Source organism: Labeo rohita, chromosome 5, assembly GCF_022985175.1.
Source record: "Labeo rohita strain BAU-BD-2019 chromosome 5, IGBB_LRoh.1.0, whole genome shotgun sequence".
In the NCBI taxonomy this organism is placed as follows: Eukaryota; Metazoa; Chordata; class Actinopteri; order Cypriniformes; family Cyprinidae; genus Labeo; species Labeo rohita.
In genome coordinates this window covers 54,957-78,852 of record NC_066873.1, presented here as the reverse complement: position 1 = coordinate 78,852, position 23,896 = coordinate 54,957, and the positions used below count along the sequence as shown (strand labels likewise).

Here is a 23,896-nt window from a genome sequence, read left to right as displayed (position 1 = left end):
CCGTTTTTCTTTGATGAGCCAGAAGAAAATATCACATTGCAGGAGCTACTGCAGATGGCTGTTGATAAAGCCATGGAGAGTGAGAGAGGACATCTGGACCTGTTCCTGCGGTTTCTGATGGGCATTACACTGGAATCCAGTCAAAACCTGCTCCAAGGTCTGATCACACACACTGAAGACACCACAGAGACCATCAGACAAACAACTCAATACATTAAACAAGTACAAAACTGAGGATATCCCAGATGAAGCTTCAGTCAACCTATTCTACTGCTTACTTGAGCTCAAGGATCATTCATTATCTGAGGAAATCCAGAGATACCTCAGTTCAGATGAACATCCAGGAAGAGACCTCTCATCTTCAATGTGTACAGTGCTGACCTACATACTGCTGATGTCAGAGAAGGTGCTGGATGAGTTCAACCCAAAGAGGTTCACATCATCATCTCGGGACTACACAAGACTCCTTCCAGCTGTGAGATGCTGCAGAAAAGCCTTGTGAGTAATTTCATTGACTGCTGTTTGATCAAATATTTTATTCTACATTACTAAACAATTCATTGTTAGAATATTATGAAATCTGTCTTGTTGTCCTGATTATGAAGGGTAAAATAAGTTATTGCAGAAACAGAGAACATCAGAAAATATTCAGTATAACCTTCTTCTCTGCTTTGCCCGAGTTCAGACTGAACAGTGCTGATTGTGTTATGTACTATTTTATGTTGTTTGGAGAGTGACACGCCACACAAAAATGAACTAAACTCAGCCACATTCACTCTCAGTCTTTTCATTAGTTTTAGTAAAGTCATATATATTTAGCGTATTCATTCTTTTTATATACTGTATAGACTATGATTTAATAAAAACAGATCTTGTTATGTTAAACTTAATTTCTGTTGCTTGTCCGTGCTCGTCTGCTGCTCTTTCTCTTCTCCGGTCCTGCAGTTCTCTCGTTTAGTGTTAGTGGCACCAGTCCAGGTGTTTCTTCAGTTACTCGTCTTTTTTCTCCATGTTGAGTTTGGTGTCACACATAGATTGATGATACAGGGTTCTGCCCTGAGAAGATCTCCCAGCCTGTTAAATACATGGTTGAAAAGTGAAATGTTTTCATTTCAGTTCGTTCTTGGCAAAAATATTTTTTTGTTCAGGTCCCAGAGCGAAATAAGAACTGAATGTTAATTTAGAAAGATTTCTAATAAACCTTGCTAATATGTTTAAATCTTCAATCTGCAAACACTTTGCACTTTGTAGTTACAAATTATGCCTTTACTGTATGATCAGAAATGACGGCGTATGTTCCAGCTGTTTGATTGCGCCGGCGCCCTAATAGTGCACACTATATATTCATTGTATAACGCAGCTGTTCACCGTTCTGTTTAGCTTGAGCACCAGTCTACTGTGACATAGCTACACAATGCTTTGTTAAATATAACCCAGCACTGGGTTAAAAAGGACCCAAACCCTAAACCCAGTATGTTGTTTCCTGATTGGCATCATCTGAAGTCCTCTGTGGGGTTGACATCATCTCTTCTTAAGTGTTCTGGATCCACACTGGAGCTTGTGAATTCCTAGTTACCACAGGATGTCAATCCCATGTCATGACCCCTGTGGAGAACAAATAGGAACATAAAAATCTCGTCTCGTCCAGCTGTAGTGTGCTGCTGTTCAAACTAAGAAAAGAAAGATTTGTTCAACCAGAGCTAAAAGATTAATAATGAACATTTGATCAGATATAGCTGCAGGAAAAGTTTATGAGAGGCATTATTTGAATGCTTGGCTAAAAAGATGTGTCTTTAATCTAGATTTAAACAGAGAGAGTGTGTGTGAACCCTCCATGTCTTAACGTTATCAGGAAGGCTGTTCCAGAGTTTGGGTGCCAAATGTGAAAAAGCTCTACCTCCTTTAGTGGACTTTGCTATCCTACTCCTCTACCAACAGTCCAGAGTTTTGTGACCTTAGGGTGCATGATGTGATTGTAGCGTGGTAGAAGACTAGTTAGGTACGCAGGAGCTAAACCGTTAAGTGCCTTATAGGTAAGAAGTGCTATTTTGTAGCTGATGCGGAACCTAATAGGTAGCCAGTGCAGAGACTTTAAAATTGGGGTAATATGATCATATTTTCTTGACCTGGTAAGGACTCTAGCAGCTGCATTTTGGACTATCTGTAGCTTGTTTATTAACCCTCTGGGGTCTGAGGTGATTTTGGGGCCCTTTAGATGTTTTGACATGCCCTGACATTTGTGCTTATTTCAGCTACTTATAACATACTACTGGCCAACATATTTTTTTTTTGTATTCAGCACAAATGGTGCTACAATAATATGTGAGCAAGATGGATGTACATGTTTGCATTTTTTTAGAAAAAAAAAAAAAAAAAAAAAAGATTATGCATGGTTAGTAAGTTTTGAGAAAATAAATGTAGCTGAAATAAGGCCATAAAACTCATACTGAATAGTCCTGAACAAGGCTTTTGAGTAATCACTCTTGTAGGCTAGAATATTTACTTCAAAATGATGTGAAAATGACCGTGCTTACTCTTTCACAGAAAACAATATATTGATGTAAATTTTCTAAGACATGTTTTGTGATAGAAAGCTGTATGCGAGGGAGGGATAACGGCCATGAATATTTAGTGATTCACACCTGAGAGACAAAAGGCCGTCCCCTAATGGCCCATCACTGTGACTGTCACTATGAGGCAGGTAACAAAGAATGAGAGGAGAGTAAGATAATGGGGGTTTTGGTCATTTGTATTTTATTAAGGTAAACCTTCGGCCCAGTCTGAGTTCCTGAGCACTCTGGAGAAGGTTTTCGTCCAGGATATCCCTGTACTTGGCCACATTCATCTTTCCCTCGATTGCAACCAGTCGTCCTGTCCCTGCAGCTGAAAAACACCCCCACAGCATGATGATGTCACCACCATGCTTCACTGTTGGGACTGTATTGGACAGGTGATGAGCAGTGCCTGATTTTCTCCACACATACCGCTTAGAATTAAGGCCAAAAAGTTCTATCTTGGTCTCATCAGACCAGAGAATCTTATTTCTCACCATCTTGGAGTCCTTCATGCAGGCTTTCATGTGTCTTGCACTGAGGAGAGGCTTCCGTCGGGCCACTCTGCCATAAAGCCCCGACTGGTGGAGGGCTGCAGTGATGGTTGACTTTCTACAACTTTCTCCCATCTCCCGACTGCATCTCTGGAGCTCAGCCACAGTGATCTTTGGGCTCTTCTTTACCTCTCTCACCAAGGCTCTTCTCCCCCGATAGCTCAGTTTGGCCGGACGGCCAGCTCTAGGAAGGGTTCTGGTCGTCCCAAACGTCTTCCATTTAAGGATTATTGAGGCCACTGTGCTCTTAGGAACCTTAAGTGCAGCAGAATTTTTTTGTAACCTTGGCCAGATCTGTGCCTTACCACAATTCTGTCTCTGAGCTCTTCAGGCAGTTCCTTTGACCTCATGATTCTCATTTGCTCTGACATGCACTGTGAGCTGTAAGGTCTTATATAGACAGGTGTGTGGCTTTCCTAATCAAGTCCAATCAGTATAATCAATCACAGCTGGACTCAAATGAAGGTGTAGAACCATCTCAAGGATGATCAGAAGAAATGGACAGCACCAGAGTTAAATATATGTCACAGCAAAGGGTCTGAATACTTAGGACCATGTGATATTTCAGTTTTTCTTTTTTAATAAATCTGCAAAAATGTCAACAATTCTGTGTTTTTCTGTCAATATGGGGTGCTGTGTGTACATTAATGAGGAAAAAAATGGACTTAACTGATTTTAGCAAATGGCTGCAATATAACAAAAGGGCTTTTCACACTTGAAATTGTTAACCCAGGGTTATCCTAAACCCCGGATAAACGGAATCCTGGGTTATCTGTAATCATGTTTCACACTGCTTATATTAAACCTGGGGTTAGCCGTTAATCCTGGGTATTCATTAACAGACGTTTCACACTGCACATTCCTAAACCCTGGGGTTACGTTCTAATTTGCATATTTGCGGTGTTACTGTACCTGATTGGACGTACGGCAAGGTGCAGGCAAACCTGCCACTTCCAGTTATGCTACCAAAAAAAAAAATGTCGCCGCATAGGTCTTTAGCCGTTTTTAGCCTCATGAGACGCACAAAGGCAAAAAAACAAAGACAAAATAACAAGAGAAAGAAACAAAGGAGCAAAGTATATGAACATTTATTTGAATTTCTTTTAAGTTTCGAGAGACTAGTGTTTACGTGTACAGTAGCGTCATTGTTTACAGTCGCATCCTCATCTCGGAAATTATAGGTCGCTCCCAGAAGTCATCACTGGTGGCGTTTCATTGTAAACGGCACATTCACTGACAGTGACTGGATTCGCCATTTTCGCATGACACAAACAACATTTATGTATTTAGGAAACGCTTTGAAAGACCACATTAAGAAAGCAAACACTTCTCTACGATACGCTATTGATCCAGAACGGAGAGTCGCAATTACATTGTGGCGCCTAGCAACCAACGCTGAGAACAGGACCATCGCCCAACTCTTTGGAGTCGGGATTTCCACAGTTTGCACTGTGGTTCACCAGGTAAACTATTATAACACACATTTAAATGATTAGAAATAGACCGAGTGATGCAAAAAAAATCTTATCTATCTTATAGAAACAATGAAGCAGGTACTGCATAGGTTAACTCACCTTTCTGAGATATAGCCTTTAAGCTAACTGGTTTTATTTATTTATTTTTTCTTCAATTATCACAAATTAAACAAAATATAAACGTGGTAACAGTTTATTAAGGTTCTTTAGAAAGGATAGTTAATATCTGTGCTACTGTCAATTTCAACATTTACTAATACATTTGTTAAAACAAATGCACTTTCATTAATTTTTCATAAACTATTATTAACAAAAATCTATTAATAAATTCTGTGGTAGTCTACTGCTCAGTTAATATTACTAAATACATAAAAAAATGAAACCTCAATTATAAGTGTTACCTAGGCTACATCGTACTCTGTTTAAGTAATAAAGTTGAGATGGTAGAGAAAGAAAATATTAAAGAATACCAGAATAGCAGAGTAGAAATAGGCCATTAAATTTATTATGTGCATATCTATTATTTTATCAGGTCTGTGCAGCCATTGTGGAAGTTCTCGCAAAAGATCTAATTCACATCCCAAAAGGAAATGCTGCTTTGGAAGTCATACGAGGTTTCGAGACCAGATGGGGTTTTCCGCATTCCGCGTTTTGGTGCAGCAGATGGCACTCACATTCCAATACAGGGCCCAAAAGAATTCCAGAATGACTACTACAATCGCAAAGGATTTCACTCTGTGGTTCTTCAGGGATTTGTTGACCATCAATACAAATTTATGAATGTGAACTTTGGATTTCCAGGAAGCGTTCATGATGCACGTGTGTTTGTCAACTCGCAGCTTTACAAACTAGGCAGCAAAGGACTTCTGTGTCCTCAAGTGCAGCGACAAATTGGGGGAAAGTCTGTGCCTGTTGTTATTCTTGGAGACAGTGCATACCCAGCGCTTACCTGGCTGATGAAGCCTTTCAGTGACAACAGACTACAAACTCCAGGAAGAAGAGCATACAACTATCACCACAGCCGGGCAAGAATGGTCGTCGAAAATGCTTTTGGAAGATTAAAAGGCAGATGGCGTATCCTCCTCAAAAGGAACGACACCAGAATTCAAAAGCTGCCCAATTTAGTGATTGCGTGTTGTGTTCTCCATAATCTGTGTGAATCTTCAGGAGAAGACTTCGACACACACCTGATGAATGAGGTGGACCAAACAGCTGACGCTTGTGAAACTGGCAGTGACAATGATGATGCATGTGTAGTTCGCAATGCCTTTGTTGAATATTTTGAGTTATAAAATAACCAAATCTGACATGAGATGATACAGGATATAGATACCTTGTAAATATTGTTGTAAATACTAAAATATATTTTATTTATAGCTTTGACAAACAGTTTAACAAAAGTAACAAGAAAAATATCTTAAGCTAAACTGAAATAGAAATGACATTTAAATATACATTTTATGTTTTTTGCAATCCAAATGGTTACCAACATTTATATTAATTTATAAAACACAAGATTTACTACAATTTAAACAAATTTCATATTTTAGACAATCCAACTCACTTGCCCAACAGGGTTCTATCTTTATGTAACAAATTTGCTATGTTTAAACTGTAATACATTTACAATACATTTGTTTAAAGCACTTACAGGCTCTGTTCCCTTATTTTCAAATGTATGTGTAGGTTCTTGTGTGAGAATTGTTTTGTGGCTCTTGTGGTTGAAACATTTGACCTAAAAGGGCAAAGAGTCTCTCCTCATGTTCGCGATCTTCTCTACGGCGACTCGTTGCTCGACCCACATCATAAAGTCTTTTTTGGCTGCATCTTGATACTCACAGAAATGCTTCATGATGTTTTCTAAGTCTTCTGCTTTTCGTCTTCTCTTGGGTGTCCTGGAAACAGAGCTGGCTGATGCACCTGATGTCTGAAAAACAAATATAAGTTTGTGTGTTACCAAATAACTATTTTAAATGATAGATTTTGTGCTAACAGCAATAAATCATGTAATGCTGCAATGTAATTTATTACTTATTTATTATTGTTAGTAATAATATTTTATTGCAACATTTCTGATTAAAATGCTCTTTTTAAATGTTAATTAAAGAATGCTGAATTTTTATTATTATTATTATTTAAATTACACAACTGTTTCCAACATAAATGACAACAATAAATGATAAATCATTAGAATGACTTCTTAAAGGTCATGTGACACTGAAGTAATTATGCTAAATATTCATCTATGCATCACAGGAATATAAATAAATTGCATATTGATGCATCCAAACGTTTATACATTTATTTATGTATTTTAATTCAAGGGCAAACAAATCACCAAACATGTAAAAACAATTTTAATACCTGTTAAATTGAAATATATTTCCATGAGCAATAACTAATATAATACATATATGTATCTGAAAACATTTGAACAGTAATTAATAATTGGTTTTAGTAGTCTGAATATTAACCATGGTATCATAACAAATAAAAAATGGTTTGTAATTTTAGTAATGGCAAACACATTTTAAGGGGTTTCCTGCAAAAACTATAGTTTAGCCATGCTATTTATTAAACAGATACAATAAATACTTACCGATGAGGAGAAGGATGACTCCTCGCTGACAAAAGTATTCTCTTGATCTTGTTCGTTTTCGCTGGGCAGTAGGCCTGTGTCATCAGGTTCTTCTGTCTCCTCCTCGGGACCCAAGTCGGCAGCAGTGTCAACAAGTATGGTAGGTTCAACACTGGGTCCAAAATATCAAAAAATGGACAGGTCTGTCGTTCTGCCCCAGAGCAGGCATTATTATCTTTCACAGCTTTATAATCTTTTTTGGCTTTTTTCAGTTTGTCCCGTAGCTGACCGGGCGTTCGTTGATACCCTGCCTCAGCTAATTTCTCAGTCAGTTCTTTAAACACTCGGTTGTTTCTGACCGTGCCGTCGAATTTGTCTTGAATATTTTTTTGACCATAATTGTAAAAACAAAACAGTCTCCTCATCACTCCAGTTCACACGCCTTCCGTCTTTTGACATTTCTTACTTTTGAAGTTCTTGACGTTAACGTTAACTTACTTCTCACCGGCTGCTGTTTACACCACGTGCGTTTCCTGTTAGCGACTTGACGTAATGCTCGCTGATTTCTGATTGGCTGTCTGTTGCTAAGCGTCCAGCAGCAACAAGCAAACACCGCTCCGTTTCACACTGAACAAACTTAGCACCGCATTGCGGGGTTAACACCGCAATTGCGGTGCTAACCCTGCTCCGGAGCAGGGTTTCATAACCCCGGGTAAAATGCGGTGCTAACACCGCTTTCAAATTACAGGTGTGAAACGCGTCTTTACCCGGGGTTAAAAGCGGTGTTTAGAACGCAGATAACCCGGGGTTACGCACAGTGTGAAAAGCCCTAAAGAGTGAAAAATTTAAGGGGGTCTGAATACTTTCCGTACCCACTGTACATAATGATGGTCAAAGAATATTATTGTACTCACTGATCTAACCACAGACATGTGAACAGACCATGTGTCATTCCTGTTCAGCAAGTGAAACTGGTAAACCATACCTGATATTTAAGTGTTTGCTGCTTCTTTCCATGGATTCAAGATAAAATATATATACACTTGAGTGAAAATCAGCGAGATTCATCTGTGGTTCAGGTATCAGATCACTAAAAAACAAAAACAAAAAACATCTCTGAGCATGTTAATATCAGAAGTATCTGTATATAATGATCTTGTAGTCACAGGTTCACGCATGCTTTATACTATCCAAAAAAGGACATTTTATATCTAAGAAACAAATTATCGTTTAGCACCTTATAAAACTCTATTTGGGAACAGAGTATTAATAATAAACATGATCTAGACATACTTAGACTCGTAGCATTCATCATTTTACAGTGTACGTTCATATTTTATCGTATTTTGTTTTATATTATAGAACATGAAAAGTTAATCGCGTCGTAAGAAATTTAGAACTTCCTATCATTTTCAAAATGTTTCACTCGATTTCAAACATTTTAGCCAGGCATCATAGTTTGGGAAAAACCAAGCTAGTAAATGTGTTCAAGATTATGTCAAAATAACACGTTAACTAATGCAAAAAAAGAAACATTATTTACTCATCAGACTGATCTCTTCCTCTGGATCACCCGCACGTCGCGTTGTGTTCTTCATCTGAGGTAAATTCTGTGTTATTCCTCTTAGCGGGTCTTCTTTCAGAAACGAACAGCAGCCGAGATAAACTTGATGAATCGTCAACCTTTTGTACAATGATGTGGACGCTAACATGCTGCGCCTCGCACGTGGCTATTTATCATATCAAAAGCAAAAGCAGCTTGTGGGCATGATCACATTAAATATAATTAGCTCTGAGGGAAAAACTATGTATCACGTTGGTTTCATACGGATTACTTTACCACAGAATATTTGTTCTTGATAAGACCTGCTTTATTTAAAAGTAGAGATATCAAGCTTTATAGAGATATATCTCTCCTGTCTGTGTGCTGAGTATTCACTGAGTTTAGGTTCATTTTATTGACGCATTTCTAAAAGCAGTTTACGGAGACAGTGAAGACTGACAGAGCACCCTGTTTATTTTCTTTAATTTAAAAAAGCACACAGTTTAGTTTTTATTGTATGTGCGCACAAATAAAAGTATACACTTTATGGTTTCTAATGATGTATAACATTTATTTGTGTGACCATCAACCCCAGGGAGTTAAAGATGCAGGACAACCACCCAGTAGTGCATTACAATAGTCCAGTCTAGAGCTCATGAATGCGTGAACTAGCTTTTCTGCATCAGAAACAGGTAACATGTTTCATAGCTTGGCAATGTTTCTAAGATAGAAGAATGCTGTTTTTGTAACATGAGCAATATGATTTTCAAAAGACAAGTTGCTGTCTAATATAACACCCACACTTTTGACTGTAGAGGAAATAATAGTACATTTGTCTAGTTGTAGATTGTAGTCCATTGTGAACTGTGTACTGTTTTTTTTTTTTTTTTTTTTTTTTGTCCAATAAGTAAAATCTCTGTCTTATCTGAATTTAATAGGAGAAAATTTAACACACTCTGTTAACTTCGATAATTTAGACGTTTCTGGTCTTGTTGAGAGATATAGTTGAGTATCATCAGCATAACAATGGAAACTAATCCTGTGTTTTCTAATAATATTACCAAGGGACAGCATGTATATTGAAAATAGCAGAGGACCTAAGACAGATCCTTGTGGCACTCCATACTTTACTGGTGATAACGGAGATGACTCCCCTTTTGGATAAAAGTGATAAAGTGATAGTGATCAGACAGGTAAGATCTATACCATCTTAAAGCCTACCCTTGGATACCCGCATAGTTTTGTAGTCGATCTATGAGTATGTCAGTTAATGAGATAATTAAGTGACTAATTAAATGAAGATCGTGCATTAGTGATGAACACCTGCTGTTATTGAGTATTACAGAGGATCGGATATTGATGATTTATTGTTTAAAATTGTGTTGTGATCATGGAGATCAGTGTTTGCTTTAGTTGGGCTCTTGACTTTCTGCATTAGATCTCTCTCTGTAGCAATGCATGTGGAGCAGTGAGATCAGTGCTCAAACCAGCTCTACAGGAGATATTAGCTGTTTTTATATGATGAGATCATCATGAGCTTCAAAAAACAAAACAAAATTATGTTTCATGCTGCAATGCATGCTGGGTAACGTCTAGGTTACATCTGTAACCCTCGTTCCCTGAAGGAGGGAACGGAGACGTTACGTCGAGTGACGTATTTGGGATCGTACTTGGGAGTCCAATCACCTCTGATCTAAAGAGAAAAGGTCAATGAAAATTGGTGAGTGGATCTTGCACGGCAAGCCACTCCCCCATACATACGGTTATATAAGATGGCGGCGTGCATCCACTCATTCAGGTTTTTGCTGAGGAGCCGAGCCGAAACCCAGCATTCAGCGTAGTTCAGGATTGTGGCAAGGGGATGTAATGTCTCCATTCCCTCCTTCAAGGAACGAGGGTTACAGATTGTAACCTAGACGTTCCCCCTCGTATTTGGGATCGACCCATGAAAAACGCCACAATCCTGAACCACGTTATGTGGCTGAATGCAAATGCTGACAGGCAAGTGTGTCAGGACAAATGGTTCGACACGTAACCTACCCAAAACTCCCTGTAGGCCGAAAGAGGATTACCAGGGGTGCCAGATTTCTGAAGCAACCGTTGGGGGGCGGAGCACATTAAGAAATTTGAATAATGTGGGATAAAGATAATAAAGATTTTTTTTTTTTTAGGGAAAAATGGGTTCAGAGGGTTTTCCTGTGGAACAATACTGAGACAGGATGCCACAACCGGAGGGTGAAGGAAGTCCACTACTGGAGCACAGTCACGGACTACTCCGTCCTAGTCCGGGCTGAAGGGCACGGAGGACCCAGCGTTCAAAAGGAACAACTGTAGCGTAGACCCCCCTGGTGGTTGATATATGCTACGGTCGCTGTGTTGTCCATGTGGACTAGCACGTGTTTGTGTCGCAGCATCTGCAGAAACCGCCGAAGGGCGAGAAACACTGCTAGCAACTTGAGGCAATTGACATGCCAACGCAGTCGAGATCCTGTCCAGGAGCCCGAAGTCGCTTGCCCGTTGCAAACGGCACCCCAGCCCGTCGTGGAGGCATCTGTGTTGACCACTATATGCCTCAACACCAGTCCTAAGGGCACTCCCGCCCATAGGAACGCAGGGTCTGACCATGGGCTGAAGAGAAGGCGGCATACCGGGGTAACGCTGACCCGGAAGGTACCGCGGTGCCATGCCCATCTCGGGATCTGGTCGTGTAGCCAACGCTGAAGCGGTCTCATATAAAGCAGGCCGAGTGGCGTTACTGCGGCTGTGGCTGCCATATGCCCCAGGAGCCTCTGGAAGTATTTGAGAGGGACCGCTGTCTTGTGTCTGAAAAGTCTCAGACAGTTCAGCATTGACTGCACGCACTCGTTTGTGAGACGTACTGTCATGTTAACCGAATCCAACTCCATACCGAGAAAAGAGATGCTCTGCACAGGGTAGAGCTTGCTCTTCTCCCAGTTGACCCGAAGCCCCAAGTGGCTGAGGTGCCGGAGCACCAGGTTCCTGTGCTGACACAACAGATCTTGAGAGTGAGCTATTATCAGCTAGTCGTCGAGATAGTTGAGGATGCGGATGCTCCATGTCCAAAGTGGAGCCAGGGCACCCTCCGCGAGTTTGGTAAATACTTGGGGGGACAGGGTCAAGCCAAAGGGGAGGGCTTTGTACTGATATACCCGACCCTCGAAGGCAAACCGAGGGAAACCAATCCTGGTGACGCACACATGAAAGAATGTGTTTGGGGGTGAGCATATTGAACAGTAGCCTGTGAAGGGACCGATTCAGTGCTCGAAGATCCAGGATCGGTCGTAACCCACCGCTCTTTTTGGGTACGATGAAGGGCTGTAGAACCCCGTCTTCATCTCAGCTGGAGGGACAGGCTCGACTGCGTCCTTTGACTGGACAGATGTGAAATAAATGCCTCTGAACTTGGGCAGAAGCCTCGCAAACTGAATTGTGTAGCCGAGTCGTACTGTCCGGATCAGCCAGCGAGACAGGCTGGGGAGCGCTAGCCAGGCCCCCAGTTGATGTGCTAGCGGAATCAGGGGGACGGTAGCAGACGTACCGGCAGTGGGGCAGCCCGGGAGGGGCAGGGGGCTGACCCCAGAGAACAGAGCGCTCTGGAGAAAAGCCAGGCTGCTGTGAGCAGCGCTTACCTACTGCCCTGGATCCCGTGTTGGCGAATTGAGGCTCCGAGCCGGAAGCTGAGAAAGCTGGGCCGAAAACCTGGAGATAGAGAAAACTGCTCTTTTTTTGAAAGGGTGGGTACCACGGGGGATGGCGAAGACACCATCCTCTGGCCCTCCCCCGGGGGTGGGGGCGGCGATGTTGGAATCGCCCGAAGAACATTCTCCTCCATCTCCAGGTTGCCCGTGTCAGGGTCGCTTCGCAGCCTTGAGGGTCTTCCCTTTAGCAGACGCCTGAGCAGCGGGCTGTGCTGTCTTTCTGCAGCTGGCTCGACGTCCCTGCTGAGGGATTGCCCCTTGCAGTGGTGTGGGGGGGGAAGTCCTCGACAGTGTCGCCGAAAAGGCCAACCTGGGAGACGGGTGCGTCGATAAAGCGGACTTTGTCGACGTCAGACATCTGCGCCAGGTTGAGCTAGAGATGGCGCTCTTGGACCACCATAGTGGACATCACCTGACCCAGGGTCCGCGCCGTGACTTTCATCGCTCGTAGAGCGAAATCAGTCACCAAACGCAGTTCCTGCATTGCTTCTGAGTCAGAAATACCCTCGTGCAGTTGTTTGAGTGTTTTGGCCTGGAAGACTTGCAGGATGGCCATCGCATGCAAGGCGAAGGCAGCCTGACCCGCAGCACCATAAGCCTTCGCAGCCAGAGCCGACGAAAGCTTACAGGCTTTGGATGGGAGGCACGGATGATTCCTCCAGGTGGCAGCATTTTGTGGGCAAAGATGCACCGCAACCGCGTGCTCCACCTGGGGCCCTTTGCACCCAAGAACCAATCATCCAGCCGCGAGCGCTCGGGAGAAGCGCCTTAGGCGTCAACCTCGGACTGAGCAGCCCTCGCAGCGGAGGACTGTCCAGCGGAGTCATCAACCTCAGCCGGCGGCACATCCTCCTCTGATGCCGCGATTGACATCATGTCCTCTTCTGGAGCGCCGAAAGAGACGGGCGAGTGTCGTGTTTTGGCAACTCCACGGGACCACGCTTGGAGGAACGTGGGGTTTTACCCGGTGGAGCATCACGTACTGTAATCCTCAAGTCCCCTTGTTTTCTGACCAGCGCAGCTGAAGCGCTCTAGGAGCGCGTCAAACTAGGGCTGGCCGAGATTACAGAGCGGCCTCTCATGTAAGAGAGGCGGGACCTAAGCGTGGCGATAGTCATGCGCTCGCAGTGAACGCATGACGCTTCCACGAGCCCTGCCTCAGCGTGATCGCGGCCCAGACACGTGAGGCAGAGATTGTGCCCGTCAAAAGAAGCCATGTATGCCCCGCATCCATTTGCGTATGGCCGGAAAGACATCCGCGAGCGAGAGGCTTTCAACGGCTGTAAGGAAAATTGCTCTTTTAGATTGGTATGCCCAGGGAAGGGCTGAAGCAGTGCTTCGCTGGAGTGCAAGATTGCCGGCGTTTGGGAGCCGGCAAGAACTTTCTTCTCTTCTTCTTCCTCTCCGTGATAAGTCAGCAGGCGAGAGTGCCGAAGCAGAAATCTGAATGAGTGGATGCACGCCGCCATCTTATATACCACTATGTACGGGGGAGTGGCTTGCCGTGTAAGATCCACTCGCCAATTTTCATTGGTCTTTTCTCTTTAGCTCAGAGGTGATTGGGCTCCCAAGTACGATCCCAAATACGTCACTCGACGTAACGTCGGAGTGAACGACTGAGGGGGAACACCATAGTAAAAAAGTCCCATCATGCACTGCAGTATGATAAATTATTATCACCACTGTTGAGGATCATATGAGAAGTGTTCTTGTTTAAAAGCCCAGCTTTTCCCCCAAATATTGAAGCATTATGGTGGCATTAGTTTAATTATTTAATTTTTTTTGCAATCCTGTAATAACTGAATGTCAGTCAATAAACCAATGAAAGAGACCACTTCATGGTGTTCATTTAAATGAGTTATAAGCAGAAAGCATAAGCTAATCTGCTACTTGTAGCTTTTGATTCAGCAATGCACAAATGTTTACTTTGAAACATGATTGCAGTTGCTGAGAAGTAAATTACTTTGAATTTCTAAAAGGGTCAAGAGACAAACTAAAGCAAACCTTGATCACAATTATGGTGGCATTGTGTGTGTGTGTGTGTGTGTGTGTGTTTGTTTTTCAGTTGATTCCATCAAAGTCTGTGGGTGAAGTCAGTTGTAGTTCTGTTGTAGTTGTGTTTCTCTTTTCTTCAATGATGTTGAATGTTAATAGCAGGTGTTCATCACTAATGCCCTAATATCTCATTAACTTTGGATATGATTTGAGTGTTGCTTGTGACTTAAAGGAGAAGTCCACTTCCAGAACAACAATTCACAAATAATTTACTCACCTCCTTGTCATCCAAGATGTCTTTCTGTCTTCAGTCCTAAAGAAATTATGTTTTTTTGAGGAAAACATTTCAGGATTTTTTTTTCATATAATCTTTCATATAAGACTTCAATTGTGCCCCCGATTTTGAACTTCCAAAATGTAGTTTAAATGCAGCTTTAAACAATCCCAGCCAAGGAAGAAGGGTCTTATCTATTGAAACGATCAGTCATTTTTTCGGAAAATAAAAATGTGTATACTTTTTAAACACAAAAGCTCGTGTAGCACAAGTTCTGGCATGCACGTTCACAACGTTACGTACTATTGAATCATGTCGAAAGGTCACGCCGAACGTAGAACACAGACCCAGTGTTTACAAAGTGAACATGCAAAGACTAAGAAAGTGCAAGGAAGTCAAACGCTGTTTACAAACAAAAAGGAGTTTTTAACCATACTCTGCCTTTTTTAGCCGGAGTACACACACAATGAACTTAGATGTGATTCGCAGTAGTGATGGGAAGTTTGGATTATTTTACCGACTCTGACCTTTGAGTCTCGTTCAGCAAAATGAACAAATCTTTTTTTCGAGTCATTTTGTTAATTTTAGCAAAATCAGCATCACGTGACAGTCCCATAAGATGAACGAACGACTCGGAAAAACAGTACAGAACCTAATAGCATGTTGCGCATGAGCAACTGAACGAATCACTCCCTGAGACGACTCGTTCTTCGCAAGTCACATTGAAGATTTGTTCAAAATGAACGAATCATTCAAGAACAACCTGTGGACGTGCATCCGAGAGCCTGTGCTATGTGAACTTTTCTGCTTAAAAAGTATACAAATTTTTATTTTTCGAAAAAAAAAAAAAATTCTTTACAAGGGGGTGAGTAAATTATTTGTAAATTGTTGTTCTGGAAGTGGAGTTCTCCTTTAAAAGGAATGACTTGGTTCCACCAATGAACTGGTGAAATCAATTAATGGGTGGAATAAACATATGGCAGGACTAGTTTCTGACCCCTGGACTTTACACTTCTCCCAACCGCTGGGTCAAAACAATCCAGTAACTGGGTTTGTCCCTTTTTGACCCAATGCTGGGTTATATTTTTAAATTTGTTTTGGCTTTTTTATTGATAAGCCTATATTATATACTGCAATTCTATTTATCCATTAGAATAAGATACATTTCCTTTTCAAGGGAACATTGAACTGCATCCTCTAGGGGGCACTATGGAGAATGCCATCTCCGTGACCTGTGTCTAAAGCCTACATACAAAAACGACAACAATGTTGGCCAGCAACAGCCTATGACGTCACTTCCGAGTGCATGTTCTCTCATCAGAGGTTTAAAAAAAAAAAAAAGAAAAAAGTGTGACGATGAGTGGTAAAGAGCAAATGCTTTCATTTCCCGAGGGAGTTTATTGTGCACACTGTATTCATTGCTTGTCTCTTGCGAGAGGCAAGCATGCTGTGATACCCGCAGCTTTCATGCAGTTCACGAGCTGTGTGTGTGTATGGTGAGAAGTAAGCGATAACCAGGTCTCGAGGGAGTTGAATGTGGTCGTTGCATCCATTGCTTGTTTCATGCGAGAGACAGACGCGCTCTCATACCCACTTTCACGAGCTTGTGGGCTGTGTGTGTGTGGTGAAGAGCAGCGCGTCCAGCTCTCGAGTAAACTGAATCTCATCACAATGTATTTGCAAAAATGGGAGGTGAGTCTTCACTGTTTACCCAAATTTGCATGAGTGCATTCGCCTCTCGCAGCATTAACAACGCATTCACAACGCACTCACTCCTAGATAGCACTATCTCCCCTGCTAGGGTTGTAAGTAGATGGCCCACTCTGGTGGTCTGGGCTGCCTCTAGGAGGGTTTACCGTTTTTTTTCATTGGCTATGTAGAACTAGCTGCTGATAGCTCAGTGATTGCTCCTCTTTCTAGGGTTTTTAAGTAGCGGCCTCTTTGAGCTCTTACCCAGACAGTGCTGTCTCCCCTGCTATTGTTGTAAGTAGACAGCCCACTCTTTGTGGTCTGGTTAATCTCAGCTGGTCCCCTTCTGGTAGCCTTCATAGGCACATTGACTATCTGAGGATACCTATTCGCTAGCTCGGTGATTGCTCCCCTTCTTAGGGTTTTAAAGCAGCGATCTCCCTGAGCCCCTGACTAGACAGTGCTATCTCCCCGCAAGAATGTTTACCTGGCCTAACTGGAGTCATGCGTGGGAACCACGGTGGCTGAGTTTGATCCTGCTACTCTGTGTCTGGGCTGTTTTGCTGTGCTTTTTGTTTAGGTAGGTGCTCTATGAGCTCCCCCTCTTGTCTTTGACTACGGTTATGGCCTGCTCATCTATTGGATCTGCCTCACAAACCTTCTATGCAGCCATACTGACTCTCTGCTGAAATGTCTGACCCCCTGTGAACGGATCTCATTTCCAAGGCCTCTTTGGCAAGGAATGACGATACTCACCTCGCTGCAGGAGGGTCTCTTATGAGCTCACCACCCCTGGGATTAGGTGTTCCTCCTTGTCTCTCAGGAGTTAGAAACCTGTCCCTAAACACTGACCTCTTTGGTCAAGTGTACCAGCTCCATGGCAGAACTGTCAGACAGCTAGCTGCAGCTGAGTTGTCTGTTTGTTTGGGCGTAGTGATGCTCTCCTCACCATGAGGGTTGGCTCTGAGCGTTACCCCTCACCCAACTGGGCAACTGAGGTTTTCCCTTACTTCCTACCCCTTGGAGCCTGGCTAAGCCAAACAGTGCTCCCCTCATCCAGAGGGTTATCTACTAGCATGCCGCTTCTGGGCAAAGCGGTACTTCCAAAATCCATGTTTATGGTAAGTGCTTATGCAGGTCTCTGGGCACTTTCTTAAAATCCATGTTTATGGTAAGTGCTCACGCAGGTCTCTGGGCACTTTCTTAAATCCACACTGTTAGCGCCTAGTTTTTGCATCCATTCTAAAATCCTGTATGGTAGGGATCACACGCTTCCAGCCCGTACCCTTTCTTGAGTTGGTTCAGACCCCAATCACCTTGGGCTCTACTCCATTTATGTATCCTCGTGAGCACCTGCTAGGCTAAGTTCCCAAGTAACGGTATTTCCTAAAATCCATGCTTATGGTAAGTGCACTAGTTCCTGCGCACTAAAATCCTATATGGTATGAGTTATGCACTCAACCTCGTTCCCATTCTTTGAGTTGGTTGTCCCCAGTCACCTTGGGCCCCACTCTACTTATGCATTCTTGAGCAGGGTGTTGCTACCTAGGTTCTGTAGGACACTTCCTGAGCGAACCTATGCAGGGCCAGTGGTAGCCCCTTGGGTGACAGGCCAAACCTAGGTGAAACCCTAGACACTTGGCCATATCCCCTTAAAGAAATATCTTCTGATTCCAAGCTTCGAGCTCTACCCCGGGTCCAGCATTTCTGACCCCTTTCAGGTAAGTCTTTTGGTATACAGCTCAGGCTTCTGGGCGAAGAGGATAAAGTCACTGACAGCCGTCACTACGTCTCAGAGGTAACTCCCTTAAGCTTAGGGGAGTCGATACTTAGTGCTCGCCTCTATGATGGTATGCACTCCCCTCAGCATGGCAGCATGGGTATAACCGTTCCCCATAGCGCCCCCTAAAGGACGCAGTTTGATGTTCCCTCGAAAGGGAACATCTCAGGTTATGTATGTAACCATGGTTCCCTGAGAAGGGAACAAAACACTGCATCCTCTAGGCTCATCACCATGCTTCGGACGTGAGCTTCAGATGAAGAAACAAATGTTGTGTTCTAACAGCATCCTTTTTATACTGTGGTCGTGGTGGAAGTGACGTCATAGGCTGTTGGTGGACAACATTGTCGTTTTTGTATGTAGGCTTCAGGCACGTGTCACGGAGTTAGCGCTCCCCATAGCGCCCCCTAGAGGACACAGTGTCTAGTATTTTACAGTTTCTGAGACGATAGAAACTGTAAAATACTAGTCCTATGAAATGGAACACATCACTCATGAAGTAATTTATAATTTTCAGTTGGTTTTATTAAATGCTTTAAGTACTTTTTTAAGATTTGTAAATATCAATCCAATATAATAATAAAGGGGGAGTAAAAATAGAATTCTGACAATATAACATATTACAGTTTCACAACATGAAGTACATACGTGAGTTAACTAAGGAGTAATTGACTCCGGGCGGTTGAACTATTGGAATAATAATGCACACCCCAGGTGGTGATGTGGCAACGACACAATGCATTATTAATAACTGAATAAATGACTCAGCCCACAGTCAATCATTCTACTTATACTACGGTTAATTCCTTACACATCTCATGCAACACCTCCGTTGCTAATTCCAAAGACGCAATTTTAGACCTAGTAATGGAGGACTGAGCCATTAATAGCAGACTAATGCAGTTAATAATGAAGCTATTAGAAAGAGAGACGAGATTAAGTATGTGTGAATTACCTCTCTCTGTCTGTGTGTCTCTCAACAGTGTTTAGCAACAACGTCTCTACTAGTAGTGAAACTTTAAGGTAATTTACTTCAGGAATTGCAGCCGCGCACGCATAGTGGTTGCAGAAAAACACTGGTAACCAGTGGAGGTAAACGGGTAAAATCCATGGAATGAGAGAAAAAATATATTTTTGTGCCTCTTGATGTCAAAATCAGAATGCAAATAATTTTTATAGAATACAGCTGTCAAAGAAGCTAAACACAGATGTTTAAACGGACAAACTATGGGTGAAAACTGCTATGATTACTCTACTTTTAAAGCATAAATTTGATTTAAACAACAGGCCTACATAATATTCACATATGCTGTTCATAGGGGACGTATTGTATTAGCCCTACAGTTACAGCATGAAATATTATGTAAACCTATTACTATTAACATTTTTACATAACCTTTTTTTTTAATCTTACAATTCTGACTTTTTTTCTCACAAATGCAAGTTTATATCTCTCCTAATTCAGACTTTATAACTCAATTTAACAAAACTAGTGAGTTTTTTTGAGGGAAAAAAAGCCAGAAGTGTGGGATACAAACTCTGAGCTGAGGGGAACAGAGACTAATTCCAAAACGCCACTTTGGATCTAGAAACAAAGGAATGTTGAGGTGATTCACTGAACGCTTATTGTATTGCATTATGTAGAGTATTATGAGAGAGAGATGGACTGAGCGATCATGATTACCTGCATCTGATACAACATTCATTGTTCATATTCAAGATGAAACATTCGTTTGAATGTCCACTGAGGAAAGTATCATCTTTGTCGTAACGTTAATATCCTTTCATCTGTTGAGGGTGATTTTGCTGCTCAGTGCATTTGTTAGCTGCGTCAAGCTGTTGTTGAAACTAAAAATAACATGTGCTTATGACTGCGTTTATTTTTTCAATGTAAAAGTCTGCTGACTCGCAAAAACAGTCTCTTGTCACCATCTAATGGCGGAACAATGTAACCAAAAGCACCATCACACGCACAGTTTCTCAATACTAAACTCTGTTATTAAATACTACTATTATTAAAGGGGTCATCTGATGCTAAGTTCACTTTTACATGTTGTTTGAACATTAATGTATGTTGGCAGTGTATGTACAAATCTACCCTATAATGATAAAAATCCATGCAGTGGTTTTTAATTAACCCTTTAGGCACCAGGGTTTTTTTTGAAAAATGCTGAATTTTGACATGAAGATTTGAAAAGCTTGTGGCTTGAAAGGGCTTAAAGATCTATTTTAAATTAGAAAAATGTTGGGCATGACCAAAAGTTTATGTGGGGTGTAAATATACTAATCTAATTTGCATATTGTGATGTCATGAGGGCGGCCATCTTGAATTTCACAATATTCAGGAAATAGTAGATATTGAATTGATGTTTGAACTTATTTGCATTTTGAACTTATTGTTATTATTATTTTTTTTTTTTTTTTGGTCTTTTTATCCTCATTCCAAATGATCAGAAAAAAGGAAACTAACAATAAAACAGTAGAAAGTACAAAATTATTACTATATTACTATACTATAAAGTAGTAAAACGTATATGAACAGTAGCCTATTTTTTGATCAGGTCATCATTAATATTCAGGAAATAATAGATATTGAATGGATGTTTGAACTTATTTGCATGTGATTTTTATTGTCTTTTTATCCTCTTTCCAAATGATCAGAAAAGAGGAAACCATTTGAACTTATCTGCATGTGTTTTTTTTTTTTTTTTTTGTCTTTTTATCCTCATTCCAAGTGATCAGAAAAGAGGAAACCAACAATAAAACAGGAGAAAGTACTAAATTATTACTATATTACTATAATATACAGAAGTAAAACGCATGATCCAGATCACCCCTGCTGCCTTTACCACGTCTCCCGGCTCTCCCACACACAGCGCTACTTCTACAGAGAACTAGTGCTACTTCCAGCCAATAATCATGAAGTTATTCTAGTAAAACTGTAGTAATCCTGAGGGGTGGTTTTTTTTTTTTTTGGTTTTTTTTTTTTCAGTTTTGGAGATTTTTTTTACATGCACTGTGTAATGCCACGCCAGCAGAGGGAGCCCTCACCCGAGTACTGACCGTTCGCTCCCTCTGCTGCTTCTACGGCAACTTCCTGTTTTGGACTATTTAGACGCCATCCAGGCGTTCCTTCCTCGCAAAGTATTGCCAGTCTGATCTGCCTTACCGAGCGTTCTTTCACATTATCGGCCTGATTACCTGTTGCCGTTTCTGCTTTGTTTCTGTTTCACGAGTATTCGGATTATCCCTTGGATTGTTTGCCTGCTGGACTGATATTACGGTTTGACCCCTTTATTGTCTCTTCGCTATCGCTATTTGGTTTGCCCCTCTGTTTTGGCTGCTCTGTTGGACTGACACCTCGTTACTGACCTCCTGCCTGTTATTATCACTCTGCTGTTTGGATCACCCTTATGCTCTGTACGCCTGTGAACTGTCTTCCCGTTACCGACCCCTTGCCTGCTCACTTGTGTCTCATTGTTTTGAATAAACTACCGCATATGGATTCTACCTCTGCCTCTGCATCTGCGTTACACACTGACATTTGTGCTTATTTCCTTTACTAATAACCTTTTACTGAATAAGTCTGATTATGCTGTACTTAGGCCAAACATGCAGTCCAGATTATAAACCTGATTAATCACATTAATATGGCTGTTTGTTTTGATCTATACTCAGGCTATGTGGCTGTAATCTCACTGCTCAATCCTGTGAGAGTTTGTCATCAGCTCTACAATCCTCAAACTATGTCCTGAGAGAGCTGGACCTGAGTAACAATGACCTGCGAGATTCAGGTGTCAATCTCCTTTCTGATGGACTGAAGAGAAACTATCAGCTGAAGATACTGAGGTTTGATTTCAAACACTTTCATTGATTTATTTATTTTTTTTATTTCTATTAAATTAGAAGACACATTGCTAAGACTCATTCTGTGTGGAATTACTGTTTTTCTTGTTCAGACTTTCCATATGTAATCTCACTGCTGAATCCTGTGAGAGTTTGTCATCAGTTTTACAATCCTCAAACTCCCATCTGAAAGAGCTGGACCTGAGTAACAATGACCTGTGGGATTCAGGAGTGAAGCTGCTTTCTGATGGACTGAAGAGTCCAAACTGTCAGCTGGAGATACTGAGGTTTGATTTCAAACACTTTCACTTATTTATAATTTTTTTATTTCTATTAAATTAAACATTAAATTAAACAAAAATCACATTGCTAAGACTCATTCTGTGTGGAGTTACTGTTTTTCTTGTTCAGACTTTCCATATGTAATCTCACTGCTCGATCCTGTGAGAGTTTGTCATCAGTTTTACAATCCTCAAACTCCCGTCTGAAAGAGCTGCACCTGAGTAACAATGACCTGCAGGATTCAGGTGTGAATCTCCTTTCTGATGGACTGAAGAGAAACTGTCAGCTGGAGATACTGAGGTAAACTGTTTTCCATAAAATAATTAATACGTAATGCTACCATGTTTTGTTTGAGAGTGAATCATGACACTCTGTTCATTAACCCTCTGGGGTCTGAGGGTGTTTTGGGGCCCTGGAGAAGTTTTGACATGCCCTGACATTTGTGTTTTTTTCAGTATCTTAAAAACACATTAATGGCTAGAGTCTGGTTACACTGTAATCAGTACAAACTGGGCTACAATAATATGTAAGCAACATGAATGTACATGTTTGTGTTTTTGAGAAAACAACGTTTATGCGTGGTTAGTGAAAATCAAATTTTTTTTAAGTCACTGAAATAAGGCCAAGAAACACATGCAGAACATTTGTTCACAAGACTTTTGAGAACTGGAAGTGGTAGGCTAGAGTTTTTTCTACAAAATGATGTGAAAATCACCTCGTTCAGTCGTTCATAAAAACAATATACTTATTTAAATTTTCTAAGACGCGTTTTGTGATCGAAAGGGAATATGCGAGGGAGTGACAATGGCCATTGAATATTTAGTGATTCACACCTGAGAGACAAAAGGCCCTCTCCTAATGGCCCATAAATGAGGCTGTGACTGTCAGGTAAGGTAAGGTAAGATTCAAAGATTGGGGTTTTAGATTACCTGTAATTTATTTACAACATAGTATAATATAAACATACATTATGAAGGTCAAAGACACACTATTAAGCACACTGATCTAACCACAGAGATGTGAACATTGTGTAATTCCTGAAAACTGTTTTCTGAATTCTGTTCAACAAGTGAAACAAGTAAATCATACCTGATATTGCTTGCAAAACACATCATCAGTAGTCAAGGAACTTATTTTACCAATAGAATATCAGTGTAGTTGAAGATCTGATGTTGGTACAGTGCTCTCAGAGGAAAAGTTTGCAGGATTCATCTGTTGTGCAGGTATCAGATCACAAACAACTAAAGCAAAACAAAAAAACATCTGTGAGCATGTTAATATCAGGAGCAATTTAAAGCATCCTTGCAAAATAAAAGCATTAGTTCTATAATTTCTATCCCAAAAATATTCATATAGTTATTTAGTCACTAAAATAAATAAATGAATAAATCAGTGAGCATGTTGATAGGCCTGGAGCAATATTGTTAAATTAGCAATCACTAATATTGCCCATGTGATTTTTATAGCTATCATATGCACGCATGCTTTGTATTTATTATTATACAGTATAAAAACAACATCTGAGAAACTAAATTATTATTAAGCACATTATGTACACGTTTGTGCAGATATTTGCAGACAGAGTATTCAACAGTAAAGACTGGTCTAA

General features: G+C 41.2%; 1 pseudogene; it reads left to right on the top strand.

Moving 5' to 3' along the window:
• LOC127166040 (NACHT, LRR and PYD domains-containing protein 12-like) overlaps nucleotides 1-23,896 on the top strand; it is a 44,095-nt pseudogene that overhangs the window by 3,843 nt on the left and 16,356 nt on the right.